The following is a 22,047-nucleotide window of genomic DNA, read 5'->3' on the forward strand; positions in this document are numbered from 1 at the left end:
AACTTTGGGGTGGGGGTCTGGGGGAGAAGGGAGAGGAGGGGATTCTGCTGGTCACCACAGTAACGGGAATGTTGGAGTGAGGGAGAATTCAGGTGAGGGGTTTAGGGAAGTCTTTGGGGGAGAGCATGAATGGATGATGGAATGTTGGGGTGGGGGTCTGGGGGAGACAAGAGAGGGGAGAGGAGGAGATTCTGCTGGTCCCCACAATAAAAGGAATGCTGGAGTGAGGGGGGAGGAACATTAATCGAGGAATTTGGAAGATGGGAGTTGCAGAGGTCAAGAAGGTCGGACGAGGTGCGATGGCTTGATGTATGGTGGGGCTTATGGGTACGGCAGCTGAGGGGTGTAGTGTTCCACGGTTTAGGATTAGAGATGCATTGTGAGCCAGAGCCAAATAAGTTAGAGCCATTGAAGAGGGACTTGAAATAGAGGGAGTTGAAATCTTCTCTCAGTCGTGTGAGTTCAGTTTTCAAGGATGAGAGATTGCATTCTATGTTGGACAGTCTGGCTTAAAGGAATAGGGGAGAAAGCGGTTAAGAAAAAGGTGGAGTGCAGGATGTGTTCATTGTTGATCGGGGAAGAAAATCTGGTGTGAGGAGATGGAGACAGAACGGGAAGAGGGATAAGAGGACTGCACAGGTTTTTGGATGCCGAGGGTGTAGTTGGGAGGCCGGGGGAGGAAGGGTATCAGGAGAGACTGAGTAATTGGATGTCGAGATTTTGGGGACAGCATTAGCAGTTGAGACGTCAAGGGGAGGGAGGATTAGAGTTGAGGGAGAGGGAGAGAGCAAAAGGGCGTCATGAGGTTGGGTAGATGGGGGATAGGCGAAGGTTTGGATAGAAGGAAGGACAGATTCTGGAAATGGTACTCAAAGATGAAGAGGTGGTGTTCAGGGGATTGTTTGAGAATATTACCAGTTTTAAATATGGATATGTCAATTTTGCCGAAAAAGGCTGGAGAAAGGGTAGTAGACAGTTTAAATCCAAAAGGAATTTTGCTTGATTTGGATACTGGGAGGTGGCGAAGGAAGATGCTTTTTCATTTGGAAGGGCGTTTGGAGTAGAAGATGTAATTTGTTTTTTATAGGGGAGGAGAGGCTATGGTAGTTATCGACAATTAATGTTTCAGGATGCCACATCAGTAATTTATGTTTAAAAAAATTCTTAGTGTTTTTTGAGAGATTAGGAGGGTAAGTAATGGTCCATGAGTTGATGCCATGTCTGATGAGGGTTGAGTCGTGAGGGGTAAGGGTGTGGTTGAGGGAGTACATGATAGGTCACTGAGTTGAGGTGGGGAAGAGGGAGAGGGGGAAGAATGAAAAGAGAGTAGTAAAGCAAATGGAGAATCGGGGAAAGAAGGGGAGAGAGTGAGGTCGGTGATGGTTGGGGTGATATAGTGAGCTAAAGCAAAGGGGCGAGCAGCAATTGGGGAGAAAAGTGAGAGGGGAAGGCTAGTAGAACATGGAAGAAGAAGTGCCAAATTAGAACATACACAGGAGGATAGGTTATCCTGAGAGAAAATTATAAAAACCATAAAACTAAGACAAGCTTAAACGCTGGTAGTTGCGGAGTGATGAGCAGTTGAGGGACTTAGGGGATCCAGGAAAAAAAGATGATCATAATGAAGTAGAAGGTAGAGAGGAAAATAAGATTAAAGAAATAGGGACATTCCAATGCAGTTGAGGTATGAAAGTAAAATAGGGCAATTTGGGAATGAATAAAAGGTTAGCGTAGGAGTAAAGCGAGTTGAAGTGAAGGGGAGGGAAGCACATTGAGGGAAGAAGGTGAGAGAGGGAGGTCCGTAAAACAACAGAGGAAAGATTACCAATTAGAGCAGACACAAGAGAATAGGTTAACAGGAGAGGCCATTGCACAAGTTGCCGAATTGAAAGACCCAAATCAGTTCACATTGAGCAATGTGTTAGAACACTTGAGTATAGGTGGCAGTAGAACATCAGTGCGAACCTTTGTCAGTTACACAATTTTATATCTGATTCTAGAGGAAGCACATTCAAAGTATGAGATAGAGGTTACCATCTAAAACTTCAAAACGTTACGGTGATTGCAAGGAGGTTACGAAGGGATAAATATTAAAGACAGGAAAGAATATATATTCAAGTGAGGACTCTTTGGATAGTCAGGTCTGGTGAGGACGCGGTCAGTGCGGCGGCAGGTGATTTTGGCAGTAGATTCAGTTAAGAAAGTCTGTTACTGCTCAGGAGGGGAAACAAGAAAAGCCAAGATAAGTCACACAGCACTGGGGCAACAACGTTCAGCAGAGGCCCAAAATGTCAGATATTGGCATTCAGTGGCGGCCTTACTTGGGGCCCAAGAATTGCAAGAGTGGAAAAACAATGAAAGAAATTAGTGAATTTCGTACTACCACCTGTTTGGTCCTTCTTGATTTGGACACCAAATCATAATATTTCCACTCACTGGCATTTTTATTTCTTCAATTTCATTGGCCCTTCTATGCATTTGTTTTAGGCCTTCAACTACTAATTTGTGGAATATGTCTATATTATCCCTCACTGTGGTTGGGGTCGTCCTTAAGTGTGATCTAAAAGGTGTTACTGCTGCTTCCCCAATGTTGATATTTTCTTCCCTAATGACATCCTGAATTGTGAGTTCTGTATCCGGATCATTGATCCCCAATTTTAGCTGTCTGAGGGTTCTTAGAGTGGAGAGATCCACAATAGTAGTACCTCCTATCACTGTCATTGGTTGGCTCTGTTCAGTCCTTGTATTTGGGGGTTTCTCCATGGTGGTGTGGATTTTCAGGAGCTTTAATTTCCTAATGAATTTAAAAGTATCAATCCTGGCTTGTGGGTAGTTGAAAGTGTTTTTTGGGCAAAATGAAAGTCAGAGCGTTAGGATCTACTCCTCAGATGTTGTTAGGGTTAACTCATACATTTCTAATGGACCCACCCTTACTCGTTCCCTCATTGGATACTTATTGTTCCATGTCTTTTTGGTATTTCTGTTTTGTCTTCCTGTCTCTTTGTCGTTGCTTCCTCCTTCTGCACCTCTTCCCGTCGGCTTTTGAGACTCTCGGTTCCGCGCTCTTAATGTCACTCGTTGGTCAAATTTTTTAAAATCCAATTCATTAGACATGTTATTTTCTTCTTTGAAATTGTGGCATCACCTTGCCCATGTCCCCACTTCCGATATATATATTACCTACTATAAGTTGCCAGTAGGCATAGTTAGGATGTAGTTTCTATAGAAAGAGCGTTTTTTATTTGGAAATAACTTTGGCATCGTATGACGAATCTTCGCAAACTTTTCAAAACTGTTATAAAGCTCACGCCAGCTGCTATCTTGAAAAGTTCATGGTGATCCGTCAAGCGGGCGAGAATATGGGGGGTCCCAAAACGCATTTTCCCCATGTTATTTCACATAGAGACTTTAGACATTACTAGAGCCCGAACTGTGGAACGGAATTACACAGAATTTTGCAGAAAGGTACCGTTGGTCCAGAAAGCGAACTTTATGTAAAGTGGCGTAAATCAGTTCAGTAGTTTTTGAAATATTAAGGAAAATCCTGATTTGTATATATAGGGGTGCAAAGGCACCACAAACCCTCCCAATCTTTTGCTGAGATCTGATAAAAATATTTCAACCAGGAAAAGAGAAGGGGCAGGGTAGGGATTTGGGGGCCCACAGGGAGCCTGCTACTCCAAATATGCTTCTGTTTAGTTTAATTTTTGCAAGGAGCCACGTTAGATCCTCAGCTCCTGCTGAACATTTTTTAAAAAGAAGCGTGGGCTCCGGCTCTTCTTCTATTCTAATAGGCCCGGGGACATGCAGAAATTAAAAGAGGGGTCCCCTATTGGGGATTATAAATGCCCCAGGGTCCTCCAGCTCCCTGAGGCTTATACATTGGTAAAGGAGGGGCATATCGGACCATCCTGGGCCCTGGCAACCACCACCTTACTGGGGACATATTCAAAAAAGATATCGGTAGCCTCATGGAGACCCTTGTCCCCTTGGCATGGTTAGTTAGAAATAGTATCACTTATTAGTAGTACAAAAAGAATAGTAATTTAACTTATGCAGTAAGTCTCAGAAGCGTTTATGAAATACTTACACTCACTGGATAATGTTGCAGTGATGTCATTTGAGATGTCATGAGTGATGTCACTGACCATGTCATGAGTGATGTAATGTGTGAAGTCATAAGCAGTGCATTGCGGGGGCATAAGTTATAGTTAGGTCAGGTAACTATAACTGCTGAATTTCTATGGTTGTACACGAGTGAAATCTGAGCCTAAATATAACGTCCCTGTAACCTTCAGTCTTCTCAGTGAATTTCTAAGTTTTTTAAATGTAATTTTCTAACTATAATATCGCTATAATCTTTCGTTTTTCTAAGTGAATTTCTAAGGTTATTTTTAATGTTATTCCTGATTGTAACCTTTGACCTTTGAGAATAAGTGTCTGAGTGAATGCATAAGTATCTCAATGGGTGACTGAGTGAGTGCATGAATGTCTCAATGGGTGTGTGAGTGTCTGAGTGGATTTGGGAGTGGCTGTATAAGTGTCTCTCTGGGTGTGTGAGTGGGTGCGTGAGATCTGAATGGGTGTGTGAGTGAGTACATGAGTGTCTAAGTGGGTGCATGAGTTTCTGAGTGGGCCCATGTCTGGGTATCAGAGTGTCAGAGTAGGATTGCGAGTGCCTCTATGAGTGTCTGAGTGAGTCTGTGAATCGGTGTGTCAGTCTCTGAGTGGCTTTGCTAGTCTCTGAGTGGGTCTGTGTGTGAGTGTATAGGTCTCTGAGTGGGTCTGTGAGTGTGTGTGAAAGTCTCTGAGTGGGTTTGTGAGTGAGTGCTTCAGCTTCTGAATGGGGTGATAGTGGGTGCATGAGTATCTGTGTGGGACTGTGAGTGGGTGTGTTAGTCTCTCAGTGGGTCTGTAAGTGGGTGTGTGAGTGTATGAGTGGATTTGGCAGTGGATATGTAAGTCTGAGTTGGTCTGTGAGTGAGTACATGAGTCTCTCAGTCGGTCTTTGAGTGAGTGCATGAGTCTTTGATTGGCTCTTTTAGTGGGTGCATGAGAATCTGAGCGGGTCTGTGAGTGGGTGTGTGAATGGGTGTGTGAATGCCTGAGTGGGTCTGTGAGTAGGAGCTTGAATCTCCAATTGGGTCTGTGAATGGGAGCATGGTTGTCTCAGTGGGTCTGTGAGTGGGTGCATGAGTTTGAGTGGATCTGTGAAAGGATGTGTGAGTGTCTGAGAGCCCTCTGTTTTGCCCTCTTCTGCTATGTTTTGCCTTTTCTGCTCATTGTTTTGCCCTCTGATTAGCCGTTGTTGCTTGTTTCTCTATCCTCTGTTTGCCCTCTATTTTTCATTTTCTGCTCATTTTTCAGCCCTATGTTTAGCCTTTCCTGTTTGTTTTAAAGCCCTCCATTTTGCCTTTTCTGTTAGTTTCCCTGCCAACTTTTTGCCCTCTTTTGCAATGGGGGAAGGGGCCATGTAACCCCCTCGGGTAGATTTCAGCCTGTGGACCCCTTTCCCCAGGGCAGGCCAAAATTCAATAGGGCGGGGGCCCACGTCCCCCCTGCCTGGGCCAAATTTGGCCCTGGGAATCCCATACCTCAGAACCCAGCCACATCTCCCTGGGTGCCCTGGAACCCACCCAGGGCACCCAGTGTGATATGATGGGGACCGCAGGGGGAGCCTTAAGGCCCCCGCTGACCCAGCCCGCTCCCTGCCTTCTAAGGAAGCTGACATTGCTCCTGCATGCGGGGAGCTGCTAAATATGAAGCTCCCTACATACAAGAGCCATCATTTCATCTGTGTCCATGCCTGCAGGCATGCTGTCTCAAGTAACTATAACGTGCACCCTATGGTAACTATAACTCGTGCAATTACTCCACACATTACATCATTGATGTCACCTTCTATAGCATCATTGATATTATCACTGCAACATTTGCAATAATTATTGATGAAAAAACTGTGCATGGCGGGGGCAAGAGTTATAGGTAACTTAGGGCACGAGCTATAGTTACTAAAGTTAAGCACAACTATAACTGCTAAATTTCAATGGTTTTGTGCGAGCAAATTCAGAACCTAACTATAACATCCCTGTAACCATTGCTTTTTTCAGTGAACATATATATATATAATTTGTACTTGAAACTCAAGATGGCATATTGTCATATTGTTAGTTATGTCTTTTTAATGTTTCATGTTTTGTTAATGATTTTACTCCCCTTTAGAAGATTTGAGAATCATTTGTTTAGTATTCATTGTTTGCTGTAGACAGCAACTATGTCTGTCAGTGTTAAGAAAAATGTGTGGGTTGTTTTGTGGGTGGATTTTGTGTTAATATTTAAAAGTGTTTTATGCAACCATGCGCAGTTTCAAAATAAAATTTTAAATCTGAAACACATTGTAAGGAGATTAAAAACATAAATTCTAAAATGTGGTTTTCTTTTGTAGTAGATCCAACAAGATATGCATAAAGGCAGAAAATAAAATAAAGTTCAGTGCAATGCTCGACAGTGTAGCTTTGTGCTGACAGGCTTCTGGTTTTATAACATATGTTTTCACACACAGGGAGGATTCACTGGTAAATGCTTGCATTAGGGACGGGCCTGCAAAGGTGATTTTGTCAGGCGTGCAGATTAAGATTAAAGATAAAGAGCAGCACTGTCATTGTGAAAACATGTTTATTTAACCAGCACTGACAGAAAAAATAAATGTTATGTTTAACTTTGTTATTTGTTTAGGAAGATAAATATCCTACAAATGAATTCAGGGCTGTACACTATGGGAAATAATTCATAGTTAAACACTTTTCTTTAAAATACCTCTGAGTTTTGAAATCACTCATTCAGTAGGAAGGCTTAACCATGTAAAATAGACAGATAGAGAGAGAGAGAAAGAGATAGATAGATAGATAGATAGATAGATAGATAGATAGATAGATAGATAGATAGATAGATAGATAGATAGATAGATAGATAGATAGATAGATAGATAGATAGATAGATAGAAGATAGATCGAACCAGGTGTCCTCAGAAACAGAGAGAAGCTATGGGGTAGTATCTCAGTCTTCTGATGTCTGTAAGCAATGCCTGCTAAAACCATTGAATTTACTCAATCTTTACAGTTACCAATTATTTAGGAAAAGCTCCTACAGAGACTAAGGTATTAGATGGTGCCATGCTGTCTTCAGGGCCTTTCATAAATATATGAGTCTGTTTGATATGCTTTGGAAGCCATCATGAGATTTGTTGTAATTTGATTAATGTGCTTCAATTTAAATTGATCCTTAGACATGCAATGGTTTAAATAGCTTGGAGATTAAGACTGAATTCTATTAGTGTGTCAGCCATTGACTACCAATTAGTAGGTTGTCTCATGGTAGCCATACAAAGACATTAGCAAGCATCGCAATACCTCATGTTATTGTTACCATAACCACGTCACGTGTCGGCTTAATGCACCTGAGAGACAGCGGAAGCTTTTTCCAAAGAGAGGGGCCCAGGTAGGAGAAAGATCTTCCCCATGTCCTTGCCTTTCTAATATGAGGAACTTTGGCTAAAGAAAGATTTTCAAAGTGAAGAGTTCTCTGAGGAGTATAAAGCTTAACTTTGTTTTGTAGATAGTCCGAGCCAGTTTATGATCTACACTTAGATACTAGCGAATCAGGTAAATATTGTGGCCCCTCTTTTCTTTTTTTTAAAACATCTTTTTATTGAGCTTTCAGAAATCCAATCATACAAAAATCCATCACAATAATCGTATATATAGTCTATTCAAAGCTTTTATCATGGAAAAATGGTGGTTTGCTCAATACTGCTGAAAATAAATTCTAACGGAACGAACATCCAGTAATGCCAGTTACTTATTTTGTTCCAAAAATTCATAAAAATCCTACAAAGCCACCTGGCAGGCCTATCATCTCCACTACAAATAAACTCTTGGAGAATACATCTTGCTATATTGATTTATTTTAGCAGGAGTACTTTCGTTGTTTGCCATCTTTTATCCCGGACACAGGAGATTTTCTTAGACAAATCTACGATACTCCTTGGCATCAGGATTATTATCTTTATATGACTCTGGATGTTTCCACCCTTTATACAAGTATAAATCATAGATATGGACTTAGAGTAATGCAATATTTATTTAACAGTAGACCAATTTGGCTATATGAAAACAGTAAACTGTTATTAAGTATGACGCAATTTTGCTTGGAGAACAATCTATTTATGTTCAACAGTGAAATCTTCCAACAGATCCATGGAGTTGCCATGGGGGCAGCTTCTCCCCCAGCTATGCATGCCTTCACATGGGATGGTGGGAGGAGAGGGTCCTCATGGGGAACTACAGTGAGCTGTTGGATAAACGTGATTTTCTGGTTGTGTTACATTGATGATTTATCTGTTATATGGAGGGGATAAGAGAAAGTGCACAAAAAATGCTTGACTAAGATTAACTGCAATGAAATCAATCTTAAATTCACATCAACAATAGGTCCTGATGCCGTCCTGATGGGATCCTCGCTGAGCCCCACGTTCTTCAATCTGTACGTGAGACCGCTGGCTGAGGTCCTCAAGCAGTGGGGCCTGACCATGGTCTCATATGCTGACGACACTCAGCTGGCGGTCACGCTCAGCGGGGACTCTGCAGCTGAACGCAAAAAAAACGGAGATACTGATCATCGGCAAGAAATCGGAACTGTGGGGTGACATTTGGTGGCCACCGGAACTGGGGCTTACCCCGACTCCGGTAACTGAGACAAAAAATCTCGGAGTGTGGCTAGATCCCGCCCTTAACTTTGTCTCCCATACCAAGAGAACTGCCGCCAGTTGTTTTGGCATCCTGCAAGGACTAAGACCAGCATTGACATTTTTTGATGCTTTTACCAGGCAGCTGGTCCTGCAGGCGACGGTGCTCTCTCGGCTTGATTATGCCAGCTCTCTCTTGGTAGGGGTGAATCAAGCTGAAATTGCACGTCTGCAGCGTGTCCAGAATGCGGCAGCCAGAGCGGTGGTCGGTCTGCCCAGGTTCTGCTCCGCTGCCAATACTCTACGCTCCCTTCATTGGCTTCCAGTCAAGCAGAGAATTCAATTTAAAGTTCTTTGCTTGTCCTACAAAATTCTTAAGGGCCTCTCTGCCCCGATTCTCACGAATCTTCTGACGCCTTATGTTCCTGCCCGTTCGTTGAGATCTCTTGGTCAGGACCTAGCAGTGGTCCCTCGGTTTAAACTTAGCCGAGCTGGAGGCCGCTCATTTCGAGTACGGGCTGCTGCCCTGTGGAACTCCCTCCCTTTAAAGATACGTGCATCTGATAACCTCTTTCTATTTCGTTGGGCCATCAAGACTTTTTTATTTCCCTGAGTCCGTTCCCTTTTAGTGCATTCTCTCCTTAGTTGTGTTGTGTTGGCTACCTTGTCAAGCGCCGGGATGCTCCTTCGCTGGAGCAGCTGTGCGCTGAATAAATTAAATTAACATAACATAACATAACATTGATTTTTTGAGTTGTGCATGTATTCATTAGAAATGACAGGATTGAAAACATTTTGCACAGGAAATAGACAGCTGGAAATTCGTTGCTGCATGCCAGTAGCTTCCACCCTCGGCAATTCATCCGCAGTATCCCATATGGAGAAATGCTACGGCTCAAAATAATTTATAGTAGTGATTCAGATTTGAAAAAGGCCCGAAGTGAGTCTAAATCAATATTTTTCGCCGAGGATATTCTGCGTGAAGCATATATTTAGCCATAACTACAACAGAAGACTCAAGTAGAGCAAGTCTACTATTTGGTAACAGTGGCAGTAATCAAAATAAATGTGACAGGAAACGAGAGAGTGAGGGTGAAGCAAGGATGATTTTGGCCTTTAGTAAGCAGGAGTGACAACTGAGAACTATATCTTTTTATTGAAAATTGACAGCAAACCAAGTACCATAATCGAAACTTAAACTGGCACAAGTTCACACTTTACATTTCTTACATATATCAAGACTGGCGTCCATTATCATTATCATATTGTGCGTTTTGCCCCCCATTGCTGTTTGCTGATTGCCTCATTTATCCAATGCATATCTTATATTCATATGTCCCTATTGCCCCCTGGTTGGGGAAACTCCATCAACAGGTAAGCAGATTATCCCTCTGCTTTTATTCCATCTCCCCCAGATCTTTGACCATTTATGTGGGCAACCTCTTCCTTCGTAGACCAACCTTTCAGCTTGCATACACTAGTCCATATCTGCCTCCCAGTCCTGATACATAGGTCCCGCTTCTGCCCTCCATTTCCTTGCGATATTACGTTTTGATACCATAAAGCCTAGTGAGACCCAGATTCTTTCTCCTGCCGGTAGGTCAGATTTCTCCCAGATATTTAAAAGCACCATAGGAGAGAGGCCACAACTTTCCTCCCACACAGTATCAGCATTCGTGAAATAATTTAGGGGCATATTATCAAGGGGGTTTATCTCCGCTTTTTTGGCTTTAAAAGCCAAGAAAGCGGAGATAAAATTATCTCCCTATTACCAAGCTGTCGCTAACACCAGTTAGCGACAGCTAGTAGGAGATAGCGACCATCTTGGGCCCCACTTTGCATGTCAGTGATATTTATCACTAATGAGATGCAAAGTGGGCGTGCCAAGATGTTAGAGACTGAAAACAGTCGCTAACATCGCTATCTCCTATTACCAACTTTTGGAGATATTCGCGCTAAGCGGGAATATCTCCAAAAGCTAACACCTGCCCTGAGCAGTTCTTAGCCATGTTATCCAATGGGAGGTGGATAACATGGCTAAGAGCATTTGCTCGATAATGCATGAATATCGCTGACTTTTCAGCGATATTCATGCATTTCGGCCGTTTTTTATCGCATTTGCGATAAACATTGTTAATAGCAAGGTTTATCTGCGATAAAAATCGCCGATGTGCGGCGATAATTTTTGTCTCTAAACAAGTTAGAGACAAAAATTATCGCTAGTTGTTGGTAATATGCCCCCATGTTCCAATATTCCCACATAGTTGGGCAGTCGCACCACAAATGCAAAAACTTACCCATTTTACCACACTTCCTGGGGCACTGTGGCGAGTCAATTATGCCCATCTTAGCTAGTGTTGTGCTTGTATAGTATGTCCTATGCAAGGTCTTTAAAATGTACTAGTCTAAATCGGGAATGCATGGCCACATCCTGAGGGGATGCAAGTGCTTCCAGCCATTCCTCATCACTTATGTCTCCTAGGTTGGCCATCCATTTAGCACGTATTTTCCCCAGGGTGTCAGGTGAATTGTTTAGTATTTTCCTGTACGTCAGTGATATTGCCCTTTCCTTCAAATAGTCACCTAAAAGCCTATCCTCTAAAGAGGAGGAGGCTGAGAGCTTCGCACTGCCAGGAATGGATCTTTGCAGTGCGCTCTGTATCTGAAGATAGCAAAATGTCTCAGCTGGGTCGAGTTCATAGTCTCTTTGAGGGTTGAAAAGCGTAGAATCTTCCCTCCCACCCATAAGTCTCCAACTTTAGAGAGACATATGAGGTCCCATTTGTCAAAACACAGCTGTTTGCCACCAGTCCGAGGCGCACTGAATCCCAGAGTGGGGTGGTCATAGTGCTCTTATCCTTCCAACCCAATGCGGCCGATAAGGTGTTCCATAGTGTGATTGTTGTTGAAGTTGGTGTATGTCTAGGTGCACTCTGCCTCCCACCGTAGATAGCTCTGTGATTGAACCCTGGCTCTATATCAGTGGTTCCCAAACTTTTGAGCTATTGGCTGTTGGCCGTGGCCCCCTATTATGTTACATTTTTTTGGCAAGTAGGGGGGAATGTAAGCACAGCCTCAGGGTTACTTTAATTTTTCTCCCTGAAAATAATTTGGATGAAGCCGATGAAGGTATTAAAATCATGGAGTCTGTGAAAGTGTGTCAATGGTAGGCTATGATATGCGTGACAGTTCGCGGTAAGACCTTTTACATGTAGTCATTTGACTCACAAATGAGTTTTGAAGAACTATTGTTTTTACACCAAACTTTGCATGTATGTGTGCATGCGTTTTTAGTGCTCTGTCACTAACATATGTTGAACTATGCAACATACTGCATTGTTTGCAAAGATGGGGGAAATATGGCATCCATGGCTGAATCGTGTGCTGGTGCCGGTTGTATGATGAGGCATGTGAAATTTTGGAAGAATGGAATATAGTGGTGATAATCACAAAAGGGATCCAATTGGAGGTGCCATGCAAATCCTACAGATAAATATGAAAGTCCAGACTTTACTAGTGTGGCTTTCTTGGGTACGAGAAATACTGCCAGCACAAGCACTGATACTAGAACCACAGCAAGGAACGACAATATTGCCTAAAAACTATCCACAACCTTGCCACCCTCTACTCACACTTTGAAGCCATTAGATGAGCTAGCTAAAAGTAAAGAAGTCACTTCTGCTGCTTTCCAGAGTAGCATGTGAAAACTGACTGTAGGAGTAGCACATGGAAACAGACCACAGAAACAAACTTTACAAAAGCAGATTACAAAACAGACTACTAAAATCTCCATATTATGTTAACATCTCCCACAAAAAAGAAAGAGTAGCCGGTTTACGTACGGCCCAGATTTTATTTCGAAGACTCTGCAAAAGATATTTGACCAGATTACATTTTCACATGGGGCAAACACAAGTCTTTGCAGCTGTGCCTCACTATGGAAAGGTTAGTGTCCATAAAATCGTTTTTTGGAACATTATTTATTTATTTAAAAGGTTTTATATAGTGCTGGCTAGACCCGGAGGTATCAGAGCGATTTACATGAGTATCAGACCATAGTTGCAGGTTACATCGTTATAAAGGTTACACAGTTGTTAGAACATAACAACATAGTTACATGTAAGGTCGAGATAGACAATAAGGACATATACGTAAAAGAATAAGCAGGCAAGAGGAGAGATTCAGGGGAGGGAGTAGGAGCAGGGGAAGTAGAACAGAGAGTAAAGGAGGGTAAGAGGAGGGGAGGGTGAGCAACACAGCATGGAAAGACGGTGAGGGTAACGGGTACACAAACCGGTAGATGAGTGAAAGCTGCGTCCAAAGTCCAGTAAGTTGTGAACCCAGGGGAAGTGGTATCATTTCCCCATCTCTGCTGCAAGAGGTTCCCTTTACGCAGTGGACTCTCTCAGAGGGGTCTCTGAGACTCCAAGGCCTACATATTGGATCCTTCCCCAAAAAGGGGAGAGGGAGTGCTTTGGAAAGGGGTCCCATACAGAGATAAAAGGAACTATCCAAGACCTCCGCTAAGTGAAGAATCCCTTAACGCTGTGGACTCTCTCAGAGGGGTATCTGAGATTCCAGGACAGGAATGCTAGAATCCTTCCCCAACAAGGGGCGAGGGAGGGCTTTGGCAAGGGGCACAATCATGGAGGCCGATAAGGAACAGTTGGGTGGTGGGGGGGGCCTGTACAGCGGACAGGGGGCAGGGAGGAGTGTTATACATAAGGTTCAACATAAATAACAAAATTACATCAGTTTGTGAAGCTCTCTGACACCTTCGGGTAAAGTCCGCGCTACATAAAAACGCATACATAAATAAATAAATACACAATTACATCAAATACTAGGAGAACATTTCAAGAGAATAGAAGATGAAGTAAAAGGATCTAAGAAGGGTAAAAGGATATAGATAAATATATGCGATACATTGAAGAACGAGAAGTGGAGAGAAATAGAGCGGATAGGGGCAAAGGGGGATTGAGAAGGGAGAGGAAGAGAGGGTAGAGGGTATGAAGAGACTAAGGGAAAATCTGATCAATGGTCGACTGGGTAGATGACGGTCGAGGAGGGAATCACAGCCAGTCTCCCCTTTAGCTCACAGGGTAGCTCCATCAGGCATCAGTCATATGGCTAGGTCTCTAGGTTAAATCAGGTATGGGTTACATTGGTTGTTTGACACAAGATTAATAGCGCCAGGGAGGGTAAGGAGAGTAAGGGTAAAAGGGGAACGAGGAGTGAGATAGGGCGAGAGGCAGAAGGAAATTGACTGTCCAATGTCCAGGGGGGTAGGTGACGGTTGAGGGGGAGGTCCATAGCCCTTCTCCTCTACATCAATTGAGGTAGCTCCATCCGCCAAAGTGCTTGGTCTCCCTTATCAGTGGCAAGTTCACAGATTAAATATGGGCCTGGGCACAGACTTGGTGTCATGGATTTTTATGAACAGCACGCGGTAGGGACGGGCACAGCGCTGAGAACATTCGGGTCAAGGGGTCCGGATGTAGGATTATCATCTCGGTGGTAGAGGCTCAATTGCCAAGTGTTCCAGAGTGGTTTCCCAGGGGCCCACTCCAGAGCTCGCCCGCTCAGTCACCAAGCGCCATCTTGAGGCACGATCTCCTGGGGATAACAAAGCCGATAATTCGGCATTGCAGCAGCTGAATGCGACGGCGGCCACAGCGGCAGATGCTCACAATCATCTGATGTCGGGAATTGGCCCTTTCAGTTGGTTTTGTGGAGAATGAAGCACCGTGCTAGGTTGTTGAGCGCACGGCTTCCTGGCAGCATAAGCTCCAAGCAGCCATGATGAAGCTGGCTGCATGGAAGCGGGGGTCCAACTAAACATCGGTTTATCTACTGAGGAATGCATGCAGTTTTTAATGGTTTGTGCTGTTTTATTTAGTTGCCGAAACTTCATATAATTCTCATCTCACAAAAATACAGGTCAAGAGTGCACTGCAGTACACTGAAGGCTTCCGTTTCTCCATCTGTGTGCTTTTCCCCTGGTTACTTTTCACAGAGCACTGAGGTGCCACGGCGCGCAGATTGGGAATTGCTGCTCTATATCATACCTATCCATCCTACATGCTGGTTCAGTTTGTGGCGAATGGACCCATTGATCACTGTGAGTTGTGCTGCCCAATAATAATACTGTATTGCCGGGAGGGTGATTCCTCCATCATATCAGCTCTTTGTCAACGTGGTCAATGCTATTAGTGGATTCTGCTATGCCAGAGAAGGGTTTGTACCTGTGACTCTATAGCTCGAAAATACTTTGAAGGAACTGGGTGTGAGGTGTTTTGTAGGATGTAGACGAAACAAGGAAGTGCCATCCTTTTATGTAGGGAGGCTGTGCCTAATAGTGACAGGAGGAGTGTCTTCCAGTGTTGTACGTCTTCCTGAAATCGATGTGGGGGTCTAAATCGCGATTATTAAAGACCACGGGGTCTGTGGTAACATAGATTTCCAGGTAACGAAACCCTTTGGTAACTCTCTGCGCCGTGCAAACCCTGGGAAGGTTGATACATGGGCCCTGAAGGATGTATAATAATGACTTCTTCCAGTGTATGGTGTATCCTGAGTGTTTTTTAAACAGGGTAAATATGTGTAGCACTCTGTGTATGGAGGAGTAGGGGTTAGCCAGAGAAGTATTGCATCTGCATATACGGAGATTCTATCATCCAAGTCTTCCATCCATTTGAGACCTCTGAACAGATGATCCCCTCTAATCCATACCACCAGTGGTTCCAACACTAGTGCAAATATTAATGGTGGGAGGGGAAATCCTTGCCTTGTGCCCCTTTGCAATTTAAAGATAGATGACCTTCCTCCATTTACCGTGACTTGTGCTAGGGTTTTGGAGTAGAGAAGCCGTATCCACGCTATGAAGTTTTCACCGAATCTTTCCAAGGCAGAAAAGAGAAAGGCCCACTCTATCATACCAAATGCCCTTTTGGCGTCGAATGAAATTATGACTGCCTCTTTCTTGATGTCATCAGCCCTTCCCAGTACCAATTTCTATTTGGTAAGAATTCTGATTGATCGGGTGGACTAACTTATGCAGCAGAGGAGCCAATTGAGTAGCAAGGATTTTGGCCAGGATTTTGACTTCTACATTGAGTAAAGATATAGGTCAATATGAGGCACATTTTTCAGGTAGTTTCCTACTTTTATGTATTACGACAATGTTAGCCAATCTTTGACTTTCGGGTAGGATAGCCAGTATAACACTTACTTGATACATTTGCAAAAGATACAGGGCAATTTTGGAAGTAGTTAGTTGGTATAATTCGTTCAGGAGGCCATTTGGGCCCATTGTTTACCTGCCTCCTGAGCCCCACTTTCTTAGTCAGTTCTACGCCAGAGTCTCCCTGTCTGTCTCATCCAGGGAGGGCAAATTAGGAGTGGCCAACAGCTCTCTGGCTTCAGTCTGGGTGGACGACCCGGATGGTGTATACAATTGTCTGTAATATGTTGCAAAATCCTCCGCTATTTCCTGCCTGTCACTAAGTAGATTCCCCCCATCTGGGGTAATTTCAAACTCCCATCTGGTCGCCCTCTCTCATTTCTCTAGCCACGCGAACAATTTGCCCGCGTTGTCTCCCACCTTGTATATGCAGTGCAGTGTGGTTCGATGTTGGGCTCTACCTGCTTCTTCGGCAATGTCTTTTTTTTCTCTCTGTTTAATTTGCAATTTGTTTTTGATTTCCGGTGAATCTGACAATAATAGCTCAGACTCTAATTGCTGAATCTCATCTTCTATTACTGTCGACTGTTTCTCTCTCTCTCCTTTTTATACCAAGAGATAGAGAGATCCCCTGCCCCTGATTACTCCATGATTAGCTTCTCACATTATTTTTGGCTGAGTTTACTGACCCCTTGTTTTCGTTAAAATAGTTTGTTGTTGCTTCTGCTATGCCCTCCTCATGTTTGGAATTTTTAAATACCAAGGGTTAAGTGCCACTCCCTGTCCCTTAGATATAGGTGTATTACCGTAAAGTGCACTAAGTGGTGAGTAGTCCGAGATACCCCTCGGGAGGTAAATCAACTCCCTAAATACTGAGAGCTGGTCTACCATTCCAAACATATAATCTATGTGAGATAAACTTCAATGAACCACAGAGTGAAAAGTATACTAGCGGACTGAAAGATTATACATCCGCCAGACATCGACTAGGCCAATAGCCAAAAGAAATTCTTCTAGGGCCCTCGTAGGTGCTTCTCTCTGTCTGGCTGGCCAGCGGTCCCATCCTCCACTAAGAGCCGTGATGCCGTCGCCCCCCTATAAGTAATTCCCCCCTCGGGCAGGTTGACTATATGTGTACCAAGGTCTGCAAGTGTGGGGATATGCAGGTTTGGAGGAATGTAGAGGGACATAATATTTAATGGCCACCCATCCCAGTACCCTGACAGAGCTATGAATTGCCCCAATGAATCAAGGATTTTAAATTTATGGAAGGGGGACACTTTTTTCATGTTGCTATGCATCTCATGCTCCTAGTTTACACGATCCTGGGGGCCATGGTATCTCCACAGGGCCTCAGGGGACAGCTGGATGGATAGCAACCCGGCTGATAGTCACAAAACATTTTGCGAGACGTCCTGTCCTGCAACGGTCTTTTGCCCTCAACATGTACTGTGAACTGTTGCTTTCATTATTCGCGGTGAGTGCCTATAAACTCTGTAATTCCAACCAGTGAACCAACCCCCCTCGCCCCTCCCAGCTTCCCTGCATAGTGGACTTGGAACTGACCACGCCCCCAACCTTGCAGAGTGCCTGTGTACCCCTTCTCTCATAAATCAACATTGGGGAGTGCGTCTCAGCTGACCACCCACCCCCACGGTCTCATCCCCTAAGCATGCAGCAGCTATGCCACTTTAATATAATACAGGTTACTTTGAGTCCAACAAGCTTATGCTTGATTCCTTCGATTGTACTAATAAAAACAAAGATTGAGAGTTTAATCAATTACAACAATTGGATTCAACAGTTCCGGGGGATATCCTTTTGCCTATTTGGAGTGACTAATGCTATCTTGCTTCCTCCAATGTCTCTATAGATCCAACTATGACCAGCAAGCTCTGGTTCTCTTGTCCTTCGTCTTTGGTCCCTCACTTTGTTTCAAACCTGGTTGATACTACTCTTGCCCCCTTTTCTGCCGGTTGAGATTGTATCTTTTGTTTCCTGGAGTCCTCCACCCCTCTGCCCTCTGCCGCTACTCGAAGTCTGGCCAGAAACAGCATTGCATATTTGATATCTTTATCACTGAGAGTCTGTTAGACCTCCAGAAATGAGTGCCACAAATTCTGAACTTTCTCTGTAAAGTACAGGAAAAAAGTGATAGTAGAGTTGTCATATTTTATAGGTAGGGCCGATCGGACAGTTTGAAGAATTAATTATGTCTCTATCTCTGAAGTTGAAAATCCTTACAAGGATGGGGTGCAGAGTCGCACCCAGCCGCGGTGGGCTCCCTGGTATGAGAAGTAATGAGGAAGGGTGCAGGGCTGCAAGTGTTTTTGGATAAGATCTTCAACAAATAGGTCTGCAGCTAGGCCCACAGCTCGCTCCGGCACCCCTAGGATGCAAACATTATTTCTGTGTGAGCGCCCTTTGTAATCTTCGAGTTTCACCTCTAGTTCTGCAGTTGTTTTTTCACATTCCATTCCATCGCTTTAGTAGACACCTGGAGCATAGAGACGGAATTCTCTGTGGCTTTCACACGTTCTCCCATAATGCGTGGGTCTGCAATCATTAGAGCTACTGCTAAGGTGACCGCGTCAATCTTACTTTCTAGTGCAGAACGTACTCCTTGAATGGCTGCTAATATTTCCTGGAGAGTAGGGGCACCATCCTTCGCTGCCTGTTTCTGACCATGGACTTCACTCCTTTCAGCCACAGTGTCCATTTTAGGGTGCGCAAATTTGGATTCGACATCTTGTTATAAGGTGGCTTATCGCACCACTCAGGACCCATGCACCTCAGCGATACAGGCTTGAGAGTTACCACAGATATGTGGATCACAATATGCTTGTTCTGTGTCAGTTGTGTGTCGAGGGCCTTCTTTCATCAATAAAGAACCCCAACGAATGGGCAATGCAATGCGGTGTGTACACGTCCGAAGCAGTGCCCCCTTCCCTGGTGACCTGCGGAAAATGGGTACTCAATGCAGTTCACTGTATGCCCCGGGGGCAGCAGAGACCACCTTTGCACCCCTATATCTCCATCAACTCTTGTTGTGCAGCTCTCCTGGCAGTGGCGGTCACGGCCCAGTTCAAATCCCGGATCGCATCACCTCCACGCCTTGCGTCTCTGCAGGTCAGGACAGAAATCTGAGCCACGTCTCAGCTCCCAATGCCTCCTTGCTGTTGGTGCCCCTTGACCTACATTGCAGGGCCAGCATAGGTGCCCAGATGGCAACCAATCCTGCCGTGGGATCGCCTGTCCCCACCGCTGCAGCTCGAGTGCCCCGTCACCGCCCCCAGACCGGGCGGGCACACTACGACGCGTCCACTTCACCCCACTCCGATTGATTGCTTGGCCGAGGTCTTTACATTACCAGTGACACCCGATCCCGGGAGGGCTGCTCGATAGGGAGGTTCCGTGGCAGCCAAGAGCACTCTCCCGCTCGGCCGATCTGTCTCCTCTCAGCCACCGGTCACCTCCCACTCCGCCACACCCATCACAGGCCATTGCGCCGGAACAAACCAATGTAAGTTTCTGCAAACATCCTTCAGATGGTCACTGGAGTGTCAAGACTATCCAGTTGTATTCTAGACCGTGGCAAAACGTATTAATGGGGTGGATATTCGGGGATTTAGTGGGTGATCGCCGGAGCCTACTTAGGGTACGGCCATATTGGTTGGCTACTGGCCAGGCCCCCAACTGAGAACTAATTTTAGGAAAAACTGGCTCATAGTTTTCACCGATCCAGTTATAGGCCCTCAACTTCCTAAGTCACCAATGATTACATTTAGAAGAGCCACCTCCATGAGCAATGCCCTTGTAAAGAGCAGTCCAGAAATCTAAGAGGGGGCACTTAGCTGAGATTGAAAAAGGGATTTTTTAAATGCAATTCGTGCAGGGCTGCCAATTTGGCTTTAATATCTCACAATGCCAGACTCTGAGAAGTGGTAATAGGTCCGGCTCCCCACAAGCGAGCTGTTATGTTTGGTAATAATCATGCCCAAGGACATTCATATTTGTTCTGAACGAATCAGGTCAGTAGCATCCCACACATTAAGAAAACACCATTTTGCTGAAAGTGGCAAACCACTACCACATTTATCATTTATGCCCGCCACTACGGATTTCCAAAAGATCTGGATTGCTGGACAATCCCAGATAGTATGATATAAGGAACCCTCCTGGCCCCACTGCCTGCGACAAAGCGGATCCAACGCCGCACATTTTTACCATTGTAGTACAAGATAAGTAGGATCTATGATGTGTTTAAAGTTGCACCAGTCTAAAGTCTGCCCTAATGGCCATCTCCCTAGGTGAGGCCAGAGCTTCTGGCCAATCCTCATCAGCCATCTCCCAGTGGTTCCGTAGGCGAAGAATGGTATACAGGAAATGATTGATTCGTTTTTGATTAGTGCGGGAGATCGCCTTGCGGTGCATATGTCCTTCTAACAGTCTATTTTCTAAGGATGACGATTCTGGTAGATCCTCCCATGGGGATTACCGCTTGGAGTGCATGATGAACTTGCAGGTAACAGAAGCTCTCTGCAGCCGTTAGACTGTAATCCATCTGCAAGTCAGAGAAGGGGTCCCCCCACTAGTCCAGAGATCCCCCACACTGGAGAGTCCTAAAAGATCCCATTTGGCAAAGCCGAGTCGCGTTCCCAATGTGCCCAACACCTCAGAATCCCACAATTGTGTGGCCTGAGTAATCCGATTTCCCCAACTTAGGGGCCCATTAGGATGACGGGCGTCATTCTACCGGTAAAAGGGACCGCCTGCCATAAGGGTGGGGGTCCCGTGGCCAGCATTAGGATGTGCCTGCCATAGTGGCGGGCGCATCCAGCATTCCTACCATTGTGGCGGGCGATGCACTCAGCACCGCCCACCACAATGGCAGGAAGGCATGCTGTTGACTTCAATGCACAGCATGGCAGGCACTGCGCGATACCTGCCATGCTGTGCATGGAAATGCTGGGGGGTACCATAGGTACCCCCATGTGCACCCCCATCCCCCCGGAGTCCATGGGGTCCGCATTAGGCCCCCAAAACAGACTCTGCATGCCTTTCCGTGTCGGCATTGCCGCCACAGAAAGGCATCTGTCAAAGCCCATTGTAATATGGCTGGCGGGTTCTGATAGACACCACCACCATATGAACCCTTTTCCGGTGGAAAAGCAGCAGACGGTCTTTCCATCCGCCACGGACCCCCAGCCATACTAATATGGCGGGGGTCATTCCGGCACGGATGGTGTTGTGTGCCAAAGACGGACCGTGAGTGTTGTTGGCCCTGTGAGGTGTAGATGCTTCAGGTTAGTATAAAGTGCCTGCAAATACCCCCCGGTGTAAAACAAGGCAGTCCATGCGAATTGCTAACTCATCTGCGGTATGGTGATTAATACCTCCAATTGTGCAGACCCAATAATATGCCTGAATATCTAGCAGGGAAATTAAAAAATGATAAACTGGTTGAAGAATGTGGATTCATTTATATATGTGGCTATACATCTTGTTTGGGGACCTGACGATGCTCCATTTCTTTCAATAGGGAAATCCTTCCGCCATACCAGCTCCATTTCAACTTAACTAGAATGATGCATAGGGGTCCTCCATCTAACAGCAGAGTTCTAACCTCACTATCTATAGTTTTAAAGTAAGTTGTAGGAACAGGGAATGGCATGTTTGCAACACATAGAGACAACAGGCAACGTCATCATCTTGAACAACGCTGCTATGCCAAGAAGGGAGAGTGGTAGTGACCTCCAATTTTGGACATTGCTTTTAAGTTGTGTCAGTGAGCCTTGGAGATTTCTGGTAGTAAATAAGTCAGGATCAGTTGTAACGTAATGCCAAGGTAGTGGAAACCATCTGTTACTATGTGCGCTTCGCAACTGGATAGTTGGCTTGGCGCTGTCGCACAGGACATACACCGTAGTGTGGACCAGTTATTGGTATAACCGGAGTATCTACCAAAGTTGGTGAATATTTTCAATATTCTGGGAATGGAGGATTGTGGAGCTGCAATGTATAGCAGGATATCGTCGACGTTAAGTCATATCCTGTCCTCCCAATCACCCGCAACAGGTTCCTCACAGAAGCTGGAGCAAGATCACCACCGACCAGCTCA

Source organism: Lissotriton vulgaris, chromosome 4_1 (genome assembly GCF_964263255.1).
Source record: "Lissotriton vulgaris chromosome 4_1, aLisVul1.2, whole genome shotgun sequence".
NCBI classification, from domain to species: domain Eukaryota; kingdom Metazoa; phylum Chordata; class Amphibia; order Caudata; family Salamandridae; genus Lissotriton; species Lissotriton vulgaris.